This window comes from Pinus tabuliformis, chromosome 6 (genome assembly GCF_031772625.1).
Source record: "Pinus tabuliformis cultivar Carrire ecotype Pingquan chromosome 6, CPIR1, whole genome shotgun sequence".
NCBI classification, from domain to species: Eukaryota; Viridiplantae; Streptophyta; class Pinopsida; order Pinales; family Pinaceae; genus Pinus; species Pinus tabuliformis.
In genome coordinates, this window is record NC_142292.1 from 52594961 (window position 1) to 52622101 (window position 27141).

Sequence of the window (27141 nt, forward strand, 5' to 3'; positions counted from 1 at the left end):
CATCATCACTTGCCCTTGAGTCACTCTGTCAGTGCGAAGATCTTTACACGAAGACCTCCCACCTCTGACTGGATCACTGCAAGTTTGGCAGCACACTGAGAAACTACCTATTGTACTTACTCTATGCACTGTTCAGTGACCGCTGTGGCTGAACTACTACCGTGGATCCTTTCCTGCGTTGCTTGTAGCTGCGTGAGCTTTGCTTCAGTGGAGGCTATAATGGTGTACATCTCATCGATCCATGGCTGTAGACGCGCCTTCAAAACAACTTCCTTATGTTGAGCAACATCCACCTACTCCTTGAGTGCTTTAGCTTGTTGCATCCTCGCAAGCCTCTGTGTAAGGGAAACTGTCTGCGTGGTCCCTTTTACTTTATCGTATCTCTATTGTATCTTACGTGCCTTTGTCTCTAGGCACTGTATGTTTGGATCCTCCTCCAGGGTGGTGAGGACCTCGAACGACTGCTTGAACAACTTTGTGCAGTCTGTCACTACACTGTTGACCGCTGCTATTGTTGTCATGATCACGGTGGTGCACTGTTCCTTAACCTATGTCAGAGTTGAAGGTTGCACCTTCAACTGCAGTTCTATTATTTGAAGGTTCAACTCCATCTGAACCCTGGCTGTTTCTTCTCTGTCATTGCGCACCTTGCTGCTAACTTCCAGATGTGCACCTCCACTGGTTCTGCTGCTTGGATGGCCAACTCCAGGACCATCTAGCAGGATTCCTCCACCACTTGCACTATTTGTCTATTCTGCGCCACTACCTCGTCGCACTGTAGGCTCAATTTTTCAATGTTAATGCACTGCTTGCTCATTACCTAGAGCATGAAACCCTCCTTGGCTCATAGTTTTGCAGTGACTCCATCCTGCAAAATATAGAGTGTCTCTCGAGGGAGCAGAACTAAATTTAATCTGATCCCCTTCAACCCGCTGACCATAGGCTTATCGGCCTCATTTTTTGTAATGAGTGTGCCATCTGGCAACACTATTGTGTTATTCATTCGGGTGCACAACATTTCCTCGGCCGTGGACGTGCCTACTGTGAGGCTGGTTGACACAGTGCCAACCTATGGAGTGCGCACCTACAACTCCTGTATCTATGTCTGGAGAGCCCCCTACACCATCTGGTGTTGCTCCTCAAACTAATGGACGGCCTCCGTGATGACGTCCCTCACCATCTCGCCAATATCATGGAGATCCCCCTCAGTGAGGGTGATCAGGTCAAACGAAGTCTTTGAAGCCTTCAAGTTCTTTCATGGCCCTACCTGCACTCTTGGGCATAAACATTTTATCTGGGTGGACATTGCCTGTGAGCCCGCACCACCTTGCTCTGTATCGATCTCCTGCTCAGGAGAAGGCAACTTTTGTCCTTCACGCTCTTCTTCTGTTGTCTTCTGCTGCTCTTCTGCAAAATTTGTAGGGTTGCACGCCACTTGGGCCTTAGCCGCTACTTCTTCCTTCATATGTTTCTCTACCAACTACGCCATTTGCAGTTTCACCTCTTCCTTCTTCCGCTACGTGACGAACTTCTCTGCTTCCATCGTGGAGCTAGCTGGAGCGCACCACTCTGGCGGCCACAACTCAAGGACTGCGAAGATGACATCATCTCTCACTAGATAGGGTAGCTCATGCCATGTCTTCATGAGGTCCTTCTGCGCCCTAATGTAGACATGGTGGAAATCTACTTTGAACTCCACAAAGCTCTAGTACTATTGTAGATCATAGGTGATAACCGCGGCTTGTGATTAATCCCCATTCTAATGTTCATCTCCATGAACACCTAGAATATTTTGTTATCCCTTATCCTTTGTGCATCTCTGATTGCCCACAATGAAGTGTACTTCGCTAACTCCGGAAGGTCCTATGCGATCGTCGGGAACTGGATATCTTTGGGGAATTCCCATGCCACCAGTACTATTGACAACAGAAGCTACGCATAGTGAAAAGTTTTTCCCTACTCCTGTGCCTCACAGTACTTCTCAAGGAAATCTTTGCATAAATAGTTTGCACAGTTGAACTGGACCCCTTTTGCGCATTGTGCTGCTAGTGCAACCACTAACGCAGGCACCTCATCCACGTGGCACTTTTGCATAACCTTCCCTGCCAATATCTGCGTTGTGACTTTAACCACAGGGTTGTTGATGCTGGAAATATCATACCCTCTCTTCTTCTTCTCCAACTTAAACTTCTTCTTCATGGCCTCTGTGATGTAAAAATCATCCCTCTTTCCCTCCAAGATGTTTGCTGGGTCCTCCCCTTTGCAAGGGAGTCAGTTAATTCTGTGAATCAAATGGTCTGTGATGGGGATGGGCTCCTCTAGCCACTGATCAGCCTCATCATTGGGTAATTATATGGGCCTTAATTCACCTCCTAGCTTAGTCAAACCAACTATTCTCACAACTTATTGCATACTTTTGATTATATTTTTTTTATGAGATGTGTTAGAGTTGAATACTTTGCTTTGTGGTCTAATGTGCATTTAATGCAGGATTAAAGGATAAAAGCAAGAAATTTTGGCAAAGGCCTTGGTTAAAACTCGAATGGGACAAGGCAGAGGAATTATAGGAGGTAAATCCTCCTCATTTACTACCCCCCCATTCGAATATTCCTCCATTAGCTCGGAGTGCAAACAACCAAATCATGAGGACTAGAAGGCAGCCGAGAAAGTGAAAGTCAAAGCACCAATTTATCTCGAGTTTGGGAGCCGAGCCTCCCTAATTTTAAGGAAGTCAATGGAGACTTTAGACGTATAAGTAGATAGGCCTAGGACCTCAATAGGATTTGGACTTTTGATTGTAAAACTCTACTCTATTTTCGAGCTGCAAGACTTATGAAAGTGTTTGATGTAATCCATTGTTTTGATAATAAGAATGAGTTTTGTTTTGAACTAGCACTGAGTTAACTCAGAGGGCTGAAGCTCTTGGGTTAGGGCCCAACCCTAGCAGCTAAGGCTCCTCTTTATTGTACATCTATGCTAGTGTAGATTCATGGCTTAATCGTTCATTTGCTTAAGTAGCTACATTTCCATTACAGTAGTGTAGCGCATAGATTCATGGTTTAATCGTTCATTTGCTTAAGTAGCTGCATTTCCATTTAGCGTAGATTGGTTGTGTTTTAGTTTGCTTCCATATGTGCCTTCTTTCAATTAGCAGGTTAGCAAGGAGAAAAATATCACAGGTTGTCAACAGGTGTCTTGGCCTCACCTCCTCCCTTTGGGACCATGACTTGACGAAGAGACCCTTCAGCAACCCAAAAAATACAGATTTCTAGTTCACGCATGAGCTTTGGAGTTTGTTGTCTTGATTTAGTATTTGGTTCATTTTATCATATCTTTTTCCATCACCCTCTTTCTGTAATAATATCTCACTCATATTCTCATTTCCTTCAACACTTTCTCCTTGAATAATATATGTAGAAGCTAATAAGTCACGTCTTAATCAGATTATGCCCGTAGATTTCATTACCATCCAATCCACAACAAACCTGGCCAATCACTGTCAATTTCTTGCGTATTCATTTCAATGTTTGACTTTAGGTGCTCCAAATCTCCACTGTTGATCTTCCTTGCTTGATCCAATGGCTATCGCGTCACCCGATCACCAACTAGCTTGGTCGATCTCCACCATTGATCAATCCCGCATGATCTAATGGTTATCACGCAATCTCGCGCGAATTCTTGCATGGATGGTATCTGCCCAAGAGCACATGAGAAAAGTGGTTTGCTCATGCTACATTTCACTCACTTAGGCTAATCGCGTAAAATTCAGGAATTTCGCTTACATCTTTGAGGGCATGCGAGAAACTACTTACCACCTATGAAAACCCGCTCCATCATTCCGCACGTTTTCCACCCTTCTTTCGACATGTGACTTGATGTGATCCATCCGTCTATTGACTTCATCCCCCGCAATAAGATCTCCGCCATTCATCTCCCATTAATCATATTCCTCCATCTATTGACTTAACCTCCCGCGATAAGATCTCTGCCATTCATCTTCCGTTAATCCTGTTTGTCCATCTATTCACTTAATCCTTTGCAATAAGATCTCTACCATTCATCTCTTGTTAATCATGTTTGTCCATATATTCACTTAATCCCCTGCGATAAGATCTCTGTCGCTTATCTTCCATTAGTCATGTTCGTCCATCTATTCACTTAATCTCCTGCAATACGATCTCTGCCGCTCATCTTCTGTTTATACTTTTCATTGATTTGACTGATCCAATGGTTCCCATGCACTATTGCTTCATTACGTCCTCCTTTCACTGATTTCGATCTTCGCTTTCTCTTCCACTTGACTCCTTGCATGCTTGATTTTACCAAAAAAACCAAAAATGCGAAAACAGATTTAGTTTAGTTTCCTTGCTTACACGTTAGTTTGGTTTGATGCTCTTTACTTCTATAACTTAGATAGCAGTGTTAGGTTAGTGTTGACTTAGCAATTATGCTTAGTATAGCTATTTAAATGGTTAATTAGGATATGGTGTGATTTGGCATTACATATTGTTTTCTTCATTACTGCAGTAGAGTAGCTCTCTTAGAATGGATTTTCTCTTCTTCCATCAAAGAATCAAGCTACTTCTGACTCTATAGAAGTTTGGCTTGGAACCCCTGGGGTCTCTCACCAGATGAATAGTGACAACAGGTAGGACCTTCACTTTTGCTTGTGCATATAGCATTGTCACCTCCAAGTTTGTACGAACCTTGGGTTGATAATTAAAGCTGGTAGCCCAAGAGTTGCAGCATCCTTGCTGCAATACTGGTGCTCATCACTTTTTGGTGCCATTGTTGTGGAGGTGCTTGAGTAGAATGTGATTACTACTTTCTTTTCTTCTATTTCTAGTCTCCAATTTTTTCCCATTAGTTTATTTATGCAAAAGTAACATAGTAGCTTCGTTTCTTTCAGTTGTCATTATCTTCTTTCCTTTCCATTCTGCAAGTAGAATTTCAATTTAGCAAGTAACTTTTCTTTCTGTCAGTAGTTTTCATTCAATCAGCAATTTCATTTCTGTAAAGTACTTTATAGCTAAAAAATTCTTACAAAAACCAACCCAAAAACATTTACTTTCATGCCTCATAGGAATAGGGACAGTTTAGGAAATTCTTGCCAAATACCCCTACTGCATCCAATAGCCAACCTTCTCTCTTCTTCGGTGGCTGTGAACTGGAGGAACCTTTAGGTGAGAGACCTGACATATTTGAAGAACCTACAGGGGAAGAAGAAGAAGAAGAAGAGGAACCCATTCCTATTGAACCAATGGCTGAAAACTGAAATGACAGAGGAAATAGAGAGAGAATTGAGGGTGCCTTCCCCATAAGGGAAAGCAATGGGGACACTAAGATGAATAATATAAGCCCCTCTACTCTACCTCATTTCCATGGCATGACCATAGAGGACCCTGACACATTCCTGTTTGATTTTTCTGTTATATGCTGAACCTATGACTATACAGATGATGAGAAAAAGTTAAAACTGTTTCCATCTACCCTAAAGGATGCAACATTGTGCTGGTTCATGGGTTTACTTGGAGATAGCATCACAACTTGGGCTCAGATGCAATAGGATTTTAACAACAAATATAGGGACTATTGTAGGTCAACGGATACGAAAGAAGAGATTTTTAGGATGATCATGGGCCAAGATGAATCCTTAGAAGACTACGAAGAAAGATTCCAGCTCAGTTACAAAAGGGCTAGGTGCACACTTGACCCCGAGTCACTAAAGTTGGTTCTTCTAAGAGGAGTAAGGGAAGATATTCTAGATACCTTACATTTGTTAGTAGGAGGAGATATCTACCAATTACCTATGAGGATATCATCAGTGTCTTTAGAAACCATTCTAGGGAAGCCAGGAAAAAGGGTAGGGGTAGTCAACCTATGGCCAATACATCAACTTCCAACTCATCCATCAAGGGTGAAATTGGAAATATGCTGGAAGATTTCAAAAGTGAGATGTTGCAAACCCTTGCCTTACAATTGGATACCATGAACATCAAAAGGAAGAAAGAGGAAGCAGAGAGAGCCTTGGCCATATTTTGTCCTAGATGCACCAGGAGGCATCCTAGGAATGAATGTCCATTGAGATATATTGAGATTTGCATAGTCTGTGAAGAAAACAACCCCACAAACAAGTGCCCTTATTTACCTAGACTCAAAGCTGTGTATCAAGGAGATGAAGGGGTTACTGAGAAGCTTTGTTACATAAAACAAAGGAAACCTCCTAGGCCTAGACCATACCAGCAGGGTATGCAAGGGTCATCCCATGCATGTTACAACCCAACCAAACCACAGCTATACCTTCTTGGGGACTCCCTACTCATCCTTCTTGGTCTACACCTCCTCCTTGGTCCCATGCATCTTAGTATCATTCCCAGCTAGCCAGCCAGTCATTTCAACCTTATGTTTCACCACAACCTCAGTGGAATACCCCACTCTAGGGGTGGAGGCCCCAATACAACAATGCTTCAGCTCTATTTACTCCACCACCTACCCAACCACAACTCCTACACTCTGATCCACCCAAGCAACCCCAGATGCCTGCCCAGCCAAATTCAAACCCGAAAAATAGGCAGGCTCAACAAGTATATAATGGAGAGACATCATACCCAGCTTATGTTGTAGAAATCTAGGATATCAACCTATGATTTGGGAGAATTCTCCTGGATAGCCAACCTCCCTCTCCACATAGGGAAGTTGAGGAAGAAAGAGAGGAAAGCAACCTTAAAGTAAATCCACCCTTTCCTGAGAGATTAGCCCAACCACTCCAACCTACCCCAGAAGAAATTGAACTCCTGGGAGAATTGAAAAATCTATATGTGAAGATACCCCTTCTTCGGGCAGTAAAAGATGTTCCCATTTACAATAAGTTGATTAAGGAGAAATGCTTCAAGCACCCAGGAAGAAGAAAAATGGATTTCCCTACCATTAATGTCATTGGGAAGCTATCTGAATTAATGTTGGGGTAGGACATATATCCGAAATATTTGGACCCTGGAAGCCCTGCAGTAGATGTGCACATCAATGGCACCATCATCCCACACACTCTCATCGATCTTAGGGCTGCCATTAATGTGATGACCAAGGACACCATGCTCAAGCTCAACCTACAAGGTTCATTGAGGAAGACCACAATAGTTTTGCAACTTCCAGACCATTCCACAATCACCCCTGAGGGAATTGTGGAGGATGTGATAGTCTCGATCGACTCCTGGGAGCACCCTATAGATTTTCTAGTTCTAAAGCCTAAGGCTAAACTTATTGGTTACCCTCTCATCCTTGGGAGGCTATGGTTGGCCACAACCGATGCTTACATTAGTTGCAGAGCTGGGAATATGACCATCAAGAATGGGCATATGTCCAAGTAGTTAGTCCTATACCCTCCTGCTTAACCTTCTCTAGAGCATGATTTACCTTTATGGTTGGAGGAGGAGGAAGAAGAGGAGGTTTATTCCACACAACTTTATGCTTTGGAAGCAACCATAGGAGGAGGACAACAAGATGAGGATGACTTAATTGAACACCTGCTCCAATTTCCAACTCCTAGTTCGTTACCATTAGAATAAGAAGTAATGGAAACCCAAAAAAAGCATCCAATTGACTTATGCTTGGCTGATTCCAACCCACTTCGTGTCAAAACTATAGAATTCGGCCCAAAGAAAACGTTGAAAATTAATCCATCTCTTTCTGCTCTTGAAGAGGAAAATCTATGCAACATGTTGAGAGAAAACCTAGAAGCCTTCGCTTGGAGTTACAAGGAAATGAAGGGAGTACACCCCTCAGTGTGTACTCACCACATATACATCAAATAAGGTTGCAAGCCATTCTGAAAAGCACAAAGGAGGATGAATCCAGCCCTTAAAGATATAGTCAAAGAAGAACTGCAAAAACTGCTAGATGCAAGATTCATTTACCCTATCTCCTATAGTGAGTGGGTCTCTCCTTTAGTGTTAGTTCCCAAGAAAAATGGTAAGTGGAGAATTTGTGTCGATTACAAGGAGTTGAACAAATCTACAAAGAAGGATCATTTTCCCCTACTGTTCATTGACAAAGTGCTAGATGGCCTAGCAAGGAAGAAGTTTTTTTCTTTCCTAGATGGATTCAATGGGTATAACTAAATCCAAATCTACCCAGAAGACCAAGATAAGACCACATTCACCTATCCTTGGGGTAATTTTGCCTATAGGGCCCTTAATTTTGGCCTATGCAATGCTCCTGCCACTTTTTAGAGAGCAGTCTTGAGTATTTTTGCTGAATTAGTACATGAATGCGGTGGAAATTTATATGCATGATTTTACACCTTATGGATATAATTTTCAAGAAGCCCTGACTAACCTAGGCAAAGTATTGCACAAATGCATTGAAATGAACCTATCTTTAAGTCCAAAAAAAATTTGAATTCTTAATGATTGAAAGGACCGTGCTAGGTCATTCAATATCTCCGCAAGGACTGCAGGTGGACCTGAATAAATTAGCAATCATCCAAAAGGTCCCACCTCCACAAAAGAAAAGGGATGCCAGGAGTTTCTTGGGGTTAGTTGGATACTACCAAAGGTTCATACAGGACTTCAACAAGTTGGCCTCTCCTTTATTTGGGTTGTTTTCCAAATATTCTAAGTTTAATGGTAAAAAAGCTATCAAGAGGCCTTAGACATTTTAAAGGGTAAGTTAACCATTGCACCAATTCTTCAAGGCCCAAACTGGGCCCTCCCTTTTCATATTCATGCTGATGCCTCACAGAAAGCCATAGGAGCAACCTTAGGTCAAGTAGAGGAGAAATTTCCCTATGCCATCTATTTTATTAGTAATAACCTGTCAAAGGCTGAGCTAAATTATACTTTGACCGAAAAGGAATTCCTGGCGGTTGTGCATTCATTAAACAAATTTAGGCATTACATTACAGGCTACCAAATATTTGTGCATACTAACCATGTTGCAATCAAATATTTAATGAATAAACCAGATGTGAATGCTAGAATTATAAGATGGTTGCTTTTATTACAGAATTTTGATCTAACTATTGTTGATAAGCCTGTTAAGGAAAATGTTGTTGTAGACTTTCTATCCAGGATGAATCTACCTATAGGTGAACAAGGAATGGTGGATGACCAGTTACCAGACGAGCATTTTTTTGCTATTTCAGTTCTCTCCCCATGGTTTGCTGATATAGCAAACTATTTGGTATCAACACAGTTCCCACCAAACTTTCCCTCCAAAGAAAAGAGCAAGGAAAAGCGCCCCCTTCACCCAGATTGGGCGTAATCATTTCAAACTTGGCCCAGATCAAATCTTGAGAAGGTGTGTAAGGGAAGAGGAAGTTTTTGACATCCTTCTGACCTGTCATGATGAGCCTTATGGAGGTCACTTTGCAGCAAAGAGGACAACATTCAAAGTGTTACAAGCAGGATATTATTGGCCCACTCTTCATTAGGATGTGAAAAAGTACATTGGTCAGTTTGATCGGTGCCAGAGGATGGGAAGCCTACTCCAAGAGATGAAATTCCCCTACAACCACAAGTGAATTTTGAGCCATTTGACAAGTGGGGCATGGACTTCATTGGGCCTATCAATCCTCCTTCAAAGAAAAAATAACATATTATTGTGTGCAATGATTATTTGACTAAGTGGGCTGAAACCAAGGTGATTAAGGCAACAATAGAAGAGAACGTGGCTAAGTTCCTAAGGGGGAATGTATTCTACAAATTTGGGTACCCTAGAGATCTATTCATAGACCAAGGCAACTAGTTTACCTCCAACATTATTGAAGAACTCCTCAACCATCACAAAATCAAGCATATGACCTCCACTCCTTATGATCCACAAGCTAATGGGAAAGTGGAGGTGACCAACAGGGCACTGGAGAGCATATTAACCAAGGTAGTGAGCAACAACAGGAAGGATTGGGCAGAGAGACTAATTGAGGCCACCTAGGCCTATAATACAACATGGAAGACCACCACTAAATTTACACCCTATGAGTTGGTCTATGGGAAAAAGGATTTTTTGTCCATTGAGTTTGAATATAACACATTGAGAATGGCAGCCCAACTATATTTGGATCTCAGTCATGCACATAAAGAAAGATTGTTTAATTTGTATGGCTTGTATGAATTCAGAATGCAGGTCCTCCTACATACAAAGATATTTTAGCTTTAGAGGAAGATCTGGCATGATAAACATATTAAGGAGAAGCAATTTCAAGAGGGCGATTGGGCATTGTTATATGATTCTAGGTATAAAGACTTCAAGGGAAAGCTAAGGATAAGATGGCTCAGACCTTATGTGGTGGAAAGATGCCATGATAATGGTTCAGTGTAAATCAGAACTATAGATGAAGAAGCCATTCCATTGCTTGTTAATGGACACCAATTGAAAATGTACAAGAGGCCTTTATCAAAAAAAGAGTTCATTGACAATATCAATAAGACAATGATGATGGTGGAGCAAGTTCCAACTCCTCCCTCATCAGGTCACTCTGAAAGAAGAAGAAGAAGAAGAAGAAGAAGAAGAAGAAGAAGAAGAAGAAGAAGAAGAAGACTCCGGTGAAAACCTCCACAAGGTGCTTGAGTCCCATCTTTGGGTTGAAAACCTCGTGAGGCACTTGAGTCCCATATTTGGGTTGAAAACCTTGTGAGGTGGCCCAAGGATGAGAAAAAATAGAAATAAGAATAAGAAGATCCCTGGGTGAAAACCTCCCTTGAGGCAGCGAGGGCAAACATCTAGGGTGAAAACCTCTCTGAGGCAGCCTAGGTGTTTTTCAAAAAAAGAAAAAGAGAAAAAATACATAATTGTTATTTGCAGGTGGGTGAGAAAGATAATCAAAGGTAAAAGAAAAGATCCAAAGGGAACCCTGCTTCACATATATTCATCTCCTCCACTCCTTACGATGCATCTCTCCATCAATTCCATTATTTTTTTTCACTTCATTGCTTCTATTTAGGCAAAGATTGCGTTTCCTATAGGATCCCTTGAAAACCTACAGGAAGAAATATGAGGGTGAATGGTAGGTTGGTTAGGTCCTGTAGTAGCCTATCCAATAGAATATAACTCATCAGTTACAAGTCTTCACTAGGATGATCCAGCAGACAACAGACAATAGAGGAGGAAGAAGAATGACCATGCAACAAATAAACAATGCAGCACCTCTAATATTCGACAACTATAGCATGGCATTGCTATCACAGGTAAGTATCTCGCTCACTCACTCATATGCATCATGTGATCAAAATTTGTAAGGGTTATGAGGTAGTTGGTTTATAAGTGAAAAGATGGTCAGTTAACTTGGCCACCTTCGCTCAGTCATCACATACAAAACTGGGTGTCTTCTCACACGTGGCTGCAGTCAACTCAAAGATTGAAGAGGAGTAGGACAAGAAGTGGTTAACTACGGATCTACGAGGTGGGAGTTGATTATGAGGAAACTCACCTCAAAAATCCATAAAGGGAAACAAAACATCGTTTTCATGCATTCCACCTCCTCGAAACTCCCTCACTCAAGTCGATCTCATAACTCTGGCCACCCACCGGAAGCAAGGATCCATTGTTCTGCAAGAGAATTTCTATAGGAGCATGCACAGGAATTGCTACAGGAACAATCTATAGGAGAAGTATACAGGATACACAGAGGCAATCCACAGGATAGGCAGAGAATGGTTCAAGAGGGAATATCACGAGAATTGTTAACTACCACCATTCTAAAGAGGTAGGATGTGAAAATCCATCCCCATTTACAAGAAAATGAACTAGAAATTCTCTAAAAGCTAGTGGATATAACAACTGTGGGAGGTGAATTACATACACATGAAACTTTGTTTTATCCTGAATTTAAAATTCTTGTGTCAAAACTCTCATTTCCTCCTCAAGCCTCATAAGCAAGATGTCAGGAAGGTTTAATAGGAGAGAACCCAAAAACACGGTGAGGATACAACAACAGCCCAAGTGCTTGAGATCTTTATAAGACACCCATGGATGGGTTTTTTCGAGAAATTCACAGGGTACGATGATGATGTGGCTCAAGAATTTACTCATTCCCTCAATCCACACAATAGAATCCATGCCACTATTATAGTTAGAGGGATCACTATATATCTCACCCTAGAGCTCATCAGTAGGGTCACCACACTTCCCCTAGGAATTCCATGGAGAAAAGAAGAAAAAGCAGATAGTCAGGTGGCAAAAAGGAAATTCTTTTCAGAAGATGAAGAACCCACAAAGGATAAAAATGGAGTTTGCCATACCCATGGAATGAGGTAGGTTACCAACTCATCAAATATATCTCATGTGAGGGTAGATACAATGTTATTTATGGCTACCATTTTAGGATGCTTGAATAATTAAGGTTTGGGATAGAAACACCAGTTCACCAGAGACTCAACGTACCCTATTTCTTGATGAAATCACTCATAGAGTCCAGCAACAAAGTAAAGGAAGGGAATCCCCAACAATTGGCTCACCATGGGTTGATTAGGATTCTCATTGAGGATGCCCTCCAAAACCTCAGGATCCCTATAACATGGTCAGTCTTGAGAGACTTACCAGCAGAAGATGACATCAAAAACCTCACCTATGATGTTAGTCCTTCTATCAGTGAAGAGGAGGCAAAACAAGAAGAAGAATATACAGGGATAGATGGGGATGAGATGGATGAAGAAAAACTAATATAGAGGAACATGATGAAGCAAGAGAAGAGAAGGAGGATTATGTTGAAACAAAGGAAGAAACGAAGGAAGAAACTGATGGAGATGAGAAAGAATAGTAAGAGGAAGAAGATAAGAAAAACAGAGAGGAATAAGGCATTGAAACGAAGCTCAAGGAAATGGGAAAATAGCTAAGTGGCTTAAGGGATAGAGAATAAATAATGAGAGATCAACTTGAGAGGGAAAATGCATGGCTGAGAGGACAGCTGCAGGAAAGGGAAAACCAACTAGCATATATGGCCAACCTCTCCTTGGAGGCCACCCATTGTAGGATTCCAGTTAAAACCTATGCTCCTTACCTCAGAGAACAATGGCTCCAATTTCATATTAAAACTCTAACACAAAGGGGCACCATGCCATTTCAGGACTACAAGTATTTTATTGATCTTTGTGATCAAAGTACACTAGAGGATAGGGACAAAATGGCAAAGTTTTACTTGCACAACATGGCCCTCACAGACATAAATGTTTGGGATCCTAATACTGAGCTAGGAGATCTACAATTAATGGCTTTGGCATATCATGGATGAACCGTGAAGAGTCAAGGGCTGTAGAGATGAAAAGAATATTGGCTAGAGAGAAAAATGAACCTCTTTTCATTAGAGCTTAATAATCAAATCCCATGGCCCTAATCAGCACCCATAATCTAATTGCAAATGATCCTCAGTTGGCACCTAGATATCTTGTTGCCCAAGAGCAAGCAAGTTCACATTTTGAGGATATGTTTAGCCTACTAGGAGATGATAGTATACATGCATGCTTAAGGAGATGGAACACACTGCCACACAGCTTGAAGATCAAAGAATATCACTCCCCTCAAAGGTTGAGAGAGGCACTCAACATGACACCTATGTATAAGAAATCAATGAAAATGTTGAAGGTCAATTGGATAGGACTAAAAATCAGTCCACCACTACTCCTAGGGATGCTAGAAGGGAGAAAAGAAGAAGAAGAAAAGAGGCAGTGGGAAGAAGAAGAAAGGAAAGCAGGCTTCTATGAACAAGAAGAAGAGACCACAACAGAGGCATGGGATGTCAAAGAGGCTACTAGAGCCATAATGGACATGGACATTGACTAAGTTTCTCAGAGGATGAGCAACACTTTCAGTAGGGGAGTGATGATGAGCCTCATCATTGGGTAATTATATGGGCCTTAATTCACCTCCTAGCTTAGTCAGACCAACTATTCTCACAACTTATTGCATACTTTTGATTATATTTTTTTTATGAGATGAGTTAGAGTTGGATACTTTGCTTTGTGGTCTAATGTGAATTTAATGTCGGATTAAAGGATAAAAGCAAGGAATTTTGGCAAAGACCTTGGTAAAAAATTGAATGGGACAAGGGAGAGGAATTATAGGAGGTAAATCCTCCTCATTTACTACCCCCCCATTCAAATATTCATCCATCAGCTCAGAGTGAAAACAACCAAATCATGAGGACTAGAAGGCAGCCAAGAAAGTGAAAGTCAAAGCACCAGTTTATCTCGAGTTTGGGAGTTGAGCCTCCCTAATTTTAAGGAAGTCGTTGGAGACTTCAGACATATAAGTAGAGAGGCCTAGGACCTCAGTAGGATTTGGACTTTTGATTATAAAACTTTACTTTACTTTCGAGCTGCAAGACTTGTGACAGTTTTTGATGTAATCCATTGTTTTGATAATAAGAATAAGTTTTGTTTTGAGCCAGCACTGAGTTAACTTAGAGGGATAAAGATCTTGGGTTAGGGCCCAACCCTAGCATCTAAGGCTCCTCTTTATTGTACATGTATGCTAGTGTATATTCATGGTTTAATTTTTCATTTGCTTAAGTAGTTGCATTTCCATTAGAGTAGTGTAGTGCATAGATTCATGGTTTAATCATTCATTTCTTAAGTAACTGCATTTCCATTACAACAGTGTAGCATAGATTGGTTGTGTTTTAGTTTGCTTCCATTTGTGCCTTCTTTCAATTAGCATGTTAGCAAGGAGAAAATGATCACCATAAGGTTGTCAGCAGGTGTCTCAGCCTCACCTCCTCCCTCTGGAAGAGACCCTTCAACAACCCCAAAAACACAGATTTCTAGTACTTGGTCCATTTTATCGTCATATTTTTCCATCACTCTCTTTCTGTAATAAGATCTCACTTGCATTCTCATTTCCTTCAACACTTTCTCCATGCATAATATATGTGGAAGCTAATAAATCACGTCTTAATCAGATTACGCCCCCCAAATTTCCTTACCATCCAATCCACAACAAACCTAGCCAATCATTGTCAACCGCGTGCGTATTCATTTCAACATTTGACTTTAGATGCTCTGAATCTCCATCGTTGATCTACCTCGCTTGATCCAATGGCTATCACATCACCTAATCACCAACTAGCTTGGTTGATCTCCATCATTGATCAATCCTGCATGATCCAATAGCTATCGCACAATCTTGCGTGAATTCTTGCATGACCGATATCTGCCTGAGATCACGTGAGAAAAGTGGTTTTCTCGTGCTACGTGTCACTCACCTAGGCTAATCACGTAAAATTTAGGAATTCCGCTTACAACTTTGAGGGTGCGTGAGAAACTGCTTACCACCTAGGAAAACCTGCTCCATCATTCCGCACATTTTCCACCCTTCTGTCGACACATGACTTGATGTGATCCATCCGTCTATTGACTTCATCTCCTGCAATAAGATCTACACCATTCATCTCCCGTTAATCATGTTCGTGTATCTATTGACTTAACTTGCCATGATAAGATCCATGCCATTCACCTTCCATTAATCCTGTTCATCCATCTATTCACTTAATCCCCTACAATAAGATATTTGCCATTCATCTCCTGTTAATCCTATTCATCCATCTATTCACTTAATCCCATGCGATAAGATCTGCACCGCTTATCTTTCGTTAGTCCTATTCATCCATCTATTCACTTAATCTCCTATGATACGATCTTCGTCACTCATCTTTCATTTATATTGTTCATTGATCCAACTGATCCTATGGTTCCCATGCACTACTAATTCGTTATGTGCTCCTTTCACTAATTTTGATCTTTTCTTGCTCTTCCTCTTGACTCCTTGCATGCTTGAATTTACCAAAAAACCAAAACACAAAAACATATTTAGTTTAGTTTCCTTGCTTACACATTAGTTTGGTTTGATGCTCTTTACTTCTGTAACTTAGATATCATCATTAGGTTAGTGTTGACTTAGCAATTATGCTTAGTATAGTTGTTTAAATGATTAATTAGGATATGGTGTGATTTAGCATTACATATTGTTTTCTTCATTACTGTAGTAGAGTAGCTCTCTTAGAATAGATTTGCTCTTCTTCCATCAAAGAATCAAGCTTCTTCTGACTCTATATAAGTCTGGCTTGGAACCCTTGGGGTCTCTCACCAGATGAACAGTGACAATAGGTAGGACCTTCACTTCTACTTGTGCATATAGCACTGTCACCTCCAAGTTTGTATGAACCCTAGGTTGGTAAGTAAAGATTATCAGAGCAGGTTATCAGAGCAGGTTATGATTCCATGGGAATGAGTGTTTCATGCATATTTCAGTTTCAAATTTTTGTAGCAACATTCAACAAACTTCAGGCATGCGCTGCGACCTGCATAAAGCACTTTCTTGGGCCAAGTAGGAAGAATTTTTCTTTTTTCATTTTTTTTGCATGAATTTTTTTTGGGTGGTGAGTTTGTAGATTAGATATGAAACATTTGGTACAATATTTACAAAAAAAAATAAAATATCTGGATTCCTTGCGAAAAAATACCAAAATTCAAAAAAAAAATCGGCCAAATCGGAAACCTATTGCCAGTAGAAGGATGAAAGTACCGACTCACTATTTTTAGCCCCACCCACCTAGAATTCATTCCAGGATGCCATCAAGGAGAAGTACTACCCTGTCGGAAGCTATGAGGATCTATGCATAAAGTGGACCACGCTGTGGCAGGGAAGGGACCAAGACGTGCTGGAGTTTACCAATATTTTCCATACCCTTCGCACAAAGTTGGGTATCAAGGATTCGGAGTAGCATTTGATACTCAAATACTACTGCTACCTACACAAGTACATCTAGGAAGAAATAGAGTTCCTGAACATCTCCTCGCTCGGCATGGCATACCGATATGCCGTCAAGGTTGAGAAAAAATTTAAACAGAAGAAGCGAGAGTTTGGATCTATGAATCCAAAGCGAGGGAAAGGTGCCCCTAAACCGCAGAACAAAGGACAAAGCCAAGGCGGGGTGGCCCAAGACAACCCACCAAAGCTGCAAGCAAAGTACAGTGTCGCAAAGCTGAAAAAGGACATAGGAAAATGGTGTGAGTTCCATAAGAGCTCCATTCACAACACAACTGAGTGTCAAGCCAAGCAGTCACTGGTGGCTGAGCTAAAGGTTTCAGAATCAGATGCATGTTCCGACTGTGAGTCAGAACCCAACAAGGGGAATGACAAAGGGAAGTAGATTATCAATGCGGAGCACAATGCCACCGTTGCCACCATGAAGATCTAGAAGGAGGAACCCGAAGATCCATAGGAGGAGTAGCATCTCTTCCACTCCCAGATGTGGGTAAAGGGATCCCCGCTACAGTTCAATGTCAATAGCGAGAGCCAAAAGAACCTCATTTCGGCAGAGGTCGTGAAGCAGTTGGGCTTACTGACCACAACACATCCAAAAATGTATATCATTGGGTGGCTTCACCAAGGATGAGATCTTCGCGTGAGCCAACAGTGTCGCCTTCCATACAACATCAAGCCCTTCATGGATGAGGTATTGTGTGACATTGCTCCCCTTGAAGTTTGTGATGTATTATTAGGACAACCATACTTGTGGAAGCGACATGCTGTGTATGAATCAAGGCCCCATGCTATTATTATTACTTTGGGAAATAAGTTGTACAGGATACTAGAGGTAGCATCGCCTACCGCCATCTCTTTGGTTACTACAAATCAATGCAGTAAGCTTATTTCCGAAACTAGGAAATTTTTTTTCCTGATGATATGCCCTCAAGGAAAGAAGAAGATGGTAGCCACGACCTCTAGACAAGGTCCCTCCACATGACAAATACAGATGGACAAGGTCGTGGAGGAGTATGAGGACATCTTCACCTCCCCCGCAAGGATTCCTCTGCACTGTCAGGTCAAGCACTCCATTGATCTAACCCTAGGTGCGTCGCTGCCCAATGGACCAATCTATTGGCGCTCCGTTCTTGAGAACGATGAAATCAAGAGGCAGATTTAGGAGCTGCTATAGAAAGGTCACATTCATCCAAGTTCATCGCCCTGTGGGAGCCCGATCGTGTTGGTACAGAAGAAGGATGGGACTTGGAGACTTTGTATTGACTATTGGGCACTGAACAGGATCACTGTTCGTAATAGGTACCCGATCCCATGGATTGATGACCTCCTGGACCAACTGAAGGGGGGGAAATATTTTAGTAAGATCGATTTGTACTTAGGATATCACCAAGTACCAATCAAACCCTCCGATGTGTGGAAGATTGCCTTCAAAGCCAAGGAGGGCCTTTTTGAATGGTTGGTTATGCCTTTTGGATTGACGAATGCTCCTGAAACCTTCATGGATGACATCTTGTTGCCATTCACCAACTCATTTCTAGTGATATACTTGGATGACATCCTGATATTCAGCCATAGTTGGGAAGAGCACCTCCACCACATCTGGCAGGTTCTCCAAATACTGCGACAACACAAGTTATGTGCCAATTTGGAGAAATGCACTTTTGGCATGACCCAGGTTCAGTATCTGGGATACATTATTGATGAAAAGGGGGTGCATGTGGATCCAGCCAAGATCCAAATCATTCAAGATTGGCCCTCTCCAACCACTCTAATGGAGCTTCGCAGCTTTCTAGGTCTTTCCAACTTCTACTGCAGGTTCATGTTGGGATTTTCTCATATCAATTGGCCCTTGAGTCAAGTCACCAAGGGAGGAGTGAAAGAAAAATTATTTTGGTCTGAATCTCAACAGAAGGCATTCACAAAGTTGAAATATCGCCTCTACTCGGCACCAGTGCTCGCATTTCCAGACTTGCAACAACCATTTGAGGTCGAGACAGATGCCTCTGACTATGCTACTAGGGCAGTGCTTACTCAACACAGGCATCCAGTGGCATATCACAGTGAGACACTTTCAGACACAGTCCGTAAGTATCCCACTTATGAAAAAGAGATGTATTCCATCGTGCAGGCCTGCTGACAATGGAAACATTACATTTTGGTGAAGAAAATGGTCATCCACATAGACCACCAACCCCTCCAGTTCATACAGACCCAAGGGAATATCAAGTATAAGAAGGATATCACCAATAATGTTGTAGATTGCCTTAGTCGACCACCGATCATGTCATTAACCACCATTATCAACTCTTGTGGGCACAAGACTTCTGATTGGCCACTTCTCTATAAAAGCGACCCAGAATTCGGCCACATGTACCAGACACCCTTAGAGGGTCGGCATGTTCCAGATTTTCATCTCCAAGATGCCCTGTTATGCCACCTGGGTCACCTTTGTGCTCCTTAAAGTGAGCATGCCAAGATGATTTGGGAAGCACACTACAATCAAGCTGCTGGGCATTTCGGGGTCAAGAAAATGGTGGTAGTACTGCAGAAGTATTTTATTAGCCGAATCTTCGACAGGATGTCAAGAAGTACATCAGATCATGCACTGCCTGCGCCATTGCCAGACCGACAGTCAAGAAGCAATGCCTCTATACCCCACTGCCTACCCCTAGTCGACCTTGGGAATCCATCTCCATGGATTACATGCCAGGCCTTCCTTCCACTAAGCATGGAAACGACTGTGTTTTTGTGGTCATCGACAGGTTCTCGAAGATGGCCATTATAGCGGCCTGCAAGAAGAATATCACAGCAGAAGCCACTAGTAAACTCTTCTTTGAACAAGTGTGGGTACACTTTGGGATCCCACAGTCTATCATCTTAGATTGGGATAGCAGGTTCCTCAGTACATTTTGGTCCAATCTCTGGTCGATGCTAGACACCAAACTCACTAAGTCCACAACCTTCCATCCTCAAACTGATGGCCAGATAGAGGTTGTCAACAAGATGATTGTACACATTCTACACATGTACAACTCAAAGCATCCATGCACATGGGACAAGAGCCTCCCCTATGTTTAGCACAGCTACAACCGGGCTCTCCACAGTTCGATTGGCCATATCCATTTTCAGGTAGGCTTAGGATTCCAACCACTATGTCCCATTGATGTGGCCATGCCATTTGCAGCTACTCACGCAAATTCGGCTCATGTCCAGTCCAAAACAGATAAGGCAAACATCTTCATTGAGTACATCCAGCATATTCGCCAGCAAGTCCAAGACATTTTGGAGAAATCAAATGCCAAGTACAAGCAGCGACATGATCAACATCGGGTGCCACACAAGTTTTAGGTGGGCAAAAAAGTATGGTTGCATTTGCAAAAGGAACACCTTACCGGAGCCTATCAGAAACTCAGACCACTCCGATATGGTCCTTACACCATTACCAAGGCTGTGGGAGACAATGCATTTGAGCTCAGCCTTCCCCGATTCCTTGGCCTACACCTAGTGTTCAATGTGGACCACCTTCAGCCATACTTCCACCATTACTAGACACATTCGACATTGCAGAACAACTCACACCCACAGAGTTAAATCCAGATTACATGGAACAAGCTGCAACTGATCGAATCATGGATGCATAGATCAAGCACACTCACCAGCAGAACATCCAACTATATCGAGTTGTCAAAGTAGGCCAACTCCTTCACCAGGGCAAGTGGCTCACCAAGGGCCAAGTTCAGTAGAAGTTTCCCCATTTCATGGAGGAACTCAACGCAATGGGGACCATTGCTTCCTAAGGGGGTAAGAATGATCTAGGTGGATATTTGTGGCCACCCACCAAGTCCACTTGAACGCCACCATTGTTTCTTTCAGCTTTTCAGTTTCCTTAATTGTAGCATAGTTTATTATTTTTAGCAGTTTTTCGGGTCCGGAACTTCCGGAGCCGTTTTGAGGCCCTAAACGATGTTTTTTTGGAAAAATAGTAGCAAAATGGATCCATGGACCGATGTTGCTCTTCCCATAGTTGTATTTCTTAGATAGATGTTTCTAACGAGATATTGTTCATGTCAAAAGAAGATCATATGTCAAAGTTACGACCTCGGGAAGTTGATGTACCAATTTACCCAAACGGGGCCCACAGTTTGGCGTTTCATCTTCTAGCGTTAGGTTTTTGGATGTTTATGGTTTTCCATTGTTTCTCAACAATAATTAGGCCTTTGAGCCTCATTGTAACACAGTTCAGAGGCATGTAGCCACCACATCTCTTCTCAGAGGTAAGCTACCATCGCCTTAGCTGTTTATTTCCATTTTTTGTTTGTAAGCATATCTCAGTATTTTACATTAATGAAATGAAGTATTATTTCCACTACATCTTTGTGTTTATGCTTATCTCTATAATTTTTTTCATTCTTTTTTAAATCCGGATCAAGCTGGTAGCCCAGGTGTTGCAACATCCTTATTGCAATACTGGTGCTCTTTAGCCACAAGCACCCATCATGTACTAGGCAGAGTAGTTGTCTGATGACAAAAATGGTCATTGGGGTGCGATGGTAGTGTAGCACCCAGAGCAAGTTTAGAAACCTTGCTTTTTCAACTCATCTTAGCCATTTACGTGGCTCCAATTCTATGATTCTAGCTGGCGCATCTTTCTTCTGGTGAATGAGCTACGTGGTCATGAGATGTGAGAACTTCTCGTGGTCCGCAAGATCCCAATCCTCAAACTTCAGAACAGGCACCCGTCCCAAGTGTGCTCCTTGAAAAATAATGTCATCAGGGAGTAGCGGAGTCTGTAGAGAGCTCTTTCTCTCATCTATATCTTTCGACACCTTTGCTTTACCCTTCTGCAGAGGAACATATGCGGGCAGCCTAGTAAGAGGGTCCACACCCTGGGTTTCAACCTCCATTTCTACATCCTCTTCCTCTACCAGGATTTATTCAAGTTCTTCCTCCTCATCAGCCTCCAAATTGATAGCCTTCCCCTTTTCTTCCATGTTGAGCCTAGTCCTTAACGGATTTCTAGGTGATACACGCACCGGTACCATGGCCTACTTGCCTTTATTGGGTCTCGGTGTGTGTGGTGATTTAGGGATTTCTGCAACTATCTCGAAACTTTCTAGGGTTTCCACTTCCGTAATGGCTTGCACAGCTTCCTCGACAATCATTACTTTGGTATCCATGGCATCTTCAGGTGCTGCCATAGTGCGATTCCACAATTCTCTCAATGTATGGGGTAATTGATCAAGCAACGAATTTGCCTTTAGAAGATCAAACAAGTCTGGGTTGATGAATGTCTGAGCACACAACAACTCAGTTCTCAAATTTCCAAGTGTTGTTTACTAGATAACCCTTTGTAATTTATAGCACCTTTTGAATTTGAATTCGACTGTTCCCCCCACATTTAGTCCATTAATACTTGATTGGTGGCAGATTTTCAAGAATCTAGTCAATAAAGTTTGTCGTAAATGCCTGTTGCCCGCTCCATTTGGTCTCAAACCAAGCATCACATCGTGAATAGTGACTGTAACAGTCACTTTCCAGCCGACCTGCATGGTAGCATAGCTATGCTCACACTATCGTGGACCCTGTGACACTTCACTATTACGTGCAGTCTTGACATTGCACAACTCCCAAGCAGAATAGTTTATAGTCCTGCACCTCCTTTCAGCTGCCAGGAGCACTAAGACTGTGCTTCTATCAACTAGTTAGATGGCCGAGCCCCCTGTGTATGGCTTCAAACGAATTCCATTAACTTTTCCTGGGAAGAGTTCTCCATTTAACTTTACCAACTGCACCGCGCCACCATCTGTGATCTCCTTAATAACATATGGTCCCAGCCAATGCATTATGAGCTTCCCTAGGAATTTATCGAACTTACTCTCATATAAAAACACTAAATCATTCACCTTGAAGGTGCGCAACTTAATATGTCGATCATGTCAAGCCTTTTCACATTGCTTTTGGACCTGCTGATGAAATCTAGCCAAAAATCATTCTTCTTCGAGCTCCTCTAACTACGCGAGCCTCTCCTCCAGGGCTCTATGATCTGTTATACCTGTGAGCACTACTATGCACAAACTAGGCATGATGTATTCCATGGGCATTACAGCTTCCACTCCATAGACAAGCCTAAAAGGTGTCTATCCCATCAGTTTCTTGCATGTTGTCCTAGAAGCCCATAATACTGCAGGTACACACAGGGCCCGATCACTTCATTGTGCGTTGCATACCTTGGTCAATGCGGTCTCCAGTACTTTTTTGAACACTTCTACTATCCCGTTAGCTTATGGGTGATATTGTGTGCTCTTTTGATGATGTATCTGACACTCTTACATCAACGCGCTAATCATTTCATTCAGGAAGTGTGTACCGTGATCACTCATTAAGATCTTTGGAAATCCAAATCGCGTCAGTACATGTTCAAACAGAAACTTCGCAACAGTTGTAGTTGTGCAATCCTTCACTAACTGCGCTTCTACCCAACGAGTCAGGTACTCTGTCGCAGTGATAATATATCTCGTGCTTGTTTTTCCTTAAGGTTTGGTAGGTCCTACAAAGTCTATTACCCATTTTTCGAAAGTTTGTAACATCATTTGTGGGTTCAAAGACATTTCGTCCCTCTGTGATGGCTTACTTATTCTTTGACATACATCACATGCCTTGCAATGTGCTTTTGAATCCTAATGAAGGGTTGGCCACCACAACCCTGTGCAAAAAATCTTCTACGCGGCTTCTCTCCCTGCATAATGTCCTCCCGTAGCACCCCTATGATCATCTGTGAGGATGCTGCTTCGTTCAAACTTGGGTACATACCTTCACAATATCTCATCATTCCCCATCTTGTATATATGCCCCGCAATGACAAAGAAATATGTTGCGCGCACCACTAATTCCTTATTCTATTGGACAGAGTATTCTTTCAGCATAGTTCCAGTCATTAGAAAGTGAATTATATCTTCAAATGTCCATCTGCTATGAACACAACAAAGAGCTGCACGTCAGGTAATCCTTCCTCCAAATTAGTAGGTTCCTCCCTAGTCTCAATGTGTGAAAGGTGATCTAGTCCCACGTTCAATCTTCTAGGCTTCATAACAACTTCAAAATCATATTCTTGTAATAATAAAAGCCATATTCAAATGCGCCCCCCCAACACAGGCTTATTGACTAAGTACTTCAGTGCAGAATGATCTGTATATATCTTAAAGTGTCCCCCTAACAAGTAGTGTCAATACTTCTGGAGCGCATACACCATAGCTAGTCCCTCGCGCTCAGTGGTGGAATAGTTCTTCTCTAATTTAGATAATCTATGACTCACGAATGCGATAGGGTGATCGAAGCCTTCTCCACCATCTTGTGTTAGTACTACCCCCAGCACTATACACGACATGTCAATATGGACGTCAAACTCTTTCTTCTAGTTCGGGAAGACAAGAATCGGAACAGTAACCATCTTTTCTTTCAATACATCTAGGATTTTCTTACAGTCATCATTTCAGCAGAACGTGACATCCTTTTTCAACAGCTTTTCCATTGGCGTGGTGATTTGGGCATAGCCTTTGATAAAATTCTGTAGTACCCTGTATGTCCCAGAGTAGCGCGTAGCTATTTCGCACTTCACGACGTTTCCAAATTCAGAATCACCGCAATCTTCACGAGGTCTACAATTATCCCTTTTTTACAAACAACATGCCCCAACAGGTTCCCAAAAGGAATGAGATATAGACACTTCTTGAGGTTGAGTGCGATTTGGTATCTTTGGCAGGTATCTAACATCAAGCGCAAGTTTGATACATGGCACCTAACAATCCCAAATATAGTCTAGTAATCAAAATAGGCCTCCAAGAACTTATGGATATATTCGCTGAATGTCGCAACAACCACGCGCGAAAAGATAGCAAGGGCATTCTTCAATCCAAACAGCATGACAATATATTGAAAGAAACCCCACTCAATCGCGAAGGTTGTCTTGTACCTATCCTCCGGTGAAATTTTGATCTGGTGGTACCCTGAGAACCCATCAGTGAAAGAATATGCTTCCTAACCACCTACATTGTCCAACACCTCATCTGTGAATGGAGTTGGGAATGGATCATGTACACACGTGTCATTCAATTTTATGAGATCCACGCATATTCTTATTTCATCCTTTTGCTTCTTCTCTTGTACCACCATCGAGCTTACCCAATCGGATTCCTCCACAGACTCAATGATGCCTGCCGAGAGTATCTTGTCTAGTTCTACGCGGACGTTCTACTTGTATTTCAGATTTAAGTGATACAACCTCTGGTTAACTGGATTCGCATCGGGTTTTAATGTGATCTTCATTACTCCTAAATATCCAATTATTCCCTTCAAATTTGTAAACTTGTTCGGGAATAAGTCTTTATATTTACAGAGTAATTCAGTGACCTTATCCACCATCACGTCGTCCTAGTAGTCTCCAATCTTCGCAAATTTAGATGCTGCCTCCGTACCAACATTCACCTATTTAGTCTTCACTGACATGGTTATGTTAGGGTTCTCAATATATGGTCCCTAAACCTCACGATGGCTTCTGTCTCTGGAATTTCAATTTTCCACGGATCTTCATCTTCTTCTTCAACAGTTACATTATAAGATTCCAGCTAACAACTCAGCCGAGTAGCCCATTCAGGCTAAATCAATTCTACCGGCTCCTATGGTAACCTAAAGATGGCTGCTTTTACCTCTTGTAGCGCTTCATCAATACTGTCCCACCCATCCTCAAAACTGAAGGTCATCATGAACCCTTCACGTAGGATATCCCATTCACCTGTCCCATGGCAGAGTTCTATTTCTATATACCAGTTCATTGGTATAACATCTAGGGTATGACAGAACAGGTGCACCCACTCAGGTTGTGGTTTTTCTCCATAGGCTTGCATCCACTTGGCCAGATGCGTGTGCGGATCATCCTGTCCATTGTACTTATCTGTCAGTCACACCCTAGGCTTCCAAAATCATGTGTGCATCATTCTCCTACATTCACACCAGTCGTCAAAGCTCCCCTTGTGCGTGCCTCACCATCTCACGGGCGTAGCACATAGTACCCAGTCCAAGGCCTAGAATCGTTTCTTTTCTGGCACTTCTCTTTCAAATTTATCCAAGAAGGTATCTACCTCACTTAAGCCATCATAAGTGGGAAGGTCTATTATTTCTATTGACACGTAGCACAGTGACCTTATCACCATATTACAATTCAGTGTAGTTACCTCATGTAACTGATTCTACCATCGCTCTATTTCCTCATTCGAATCCCAAGTACAAGAGATTTTGCACTCTGATGCAATCTACCCATCCACGGTGGGATTCACCTAGTCTTGGTCTCGTGCTGTTATCATATAGATGTAGTCCAAATCATCATCACTTTCATAGTTGCGCACCAGCTCCGTAGAGCGTGATCCTTCAGTAGGGTCCACGGGTACAATTACACGTAGTGATTTCTTCTCAAAGATAATTTTGCTCTTCTTCATATTGATTACCATGTTCATGTCAGTGGCCCAGTCCATTCTTAACAGCGCGGGGTAGGGATTTCTATCATCAACAATATCTATCACTTAAAAATATGCTAACACGCTCGCTCCCTCAATATCCACAGTTATTCCCTGCAATCGCCCCATGGGTATTATTTTCTGCTAGTTCACCATCCTTAGCTAAATTGGAGACCACTGCAGCGTAGGTCGCCCCATTTACTCCCATGTCAGGTTCGACAGAACATTTACATCTGATCCCAAATCCAGAATTGCTTGGTCCATCTCATATTCTCCAATCTGCCCAGTTAGTCTCATTTCTTTTCCTGTCCTTGTATTATGCTTTCCAATTTTTTGGACTACGCATGGTTCTCCTAGTGCGGTCCCATCACATCTATTGATGAGTTCTTGTAACCCTTTCACCATCTTACTGTCATGCAGTAACTTCATATAAGTTTCCAGGAACATTGTGAGCATAGATGGGTCCATCTCCGGCTCCAACTTATCTTTGCTTCCTGAAGTGGAGGCATCAGTGAAGCTCTTCTTAGCTTCCATGAAGGTTTCCCGATTGCGCTCCAAATCAAACTCCACTTTTTTCACTGGAGCCTTGCGAACCCAAGTACTATCTTCTGGCTATTTGCCTTTGTCATCAACCGTCGTGATTCCACTTTGGAGAAAAATGTTCACATTCGGATCTTCCTCACGTGTCTGAGACCTCATCATTTGCAGGTTCTAAGTTGGGGGAGGTGGTAGCGCTCCTTTGTCACGTACTCTAGCTATTAGTGTAGGACAATCTTCTATCTCATGATCAAACAAGGTGTAATAAAAACATGATGGGTGCATTGGATTCGTGCAATCACGGGCATAATGTCCCGGCCCTCCGCAATTGTAGCATATCAAC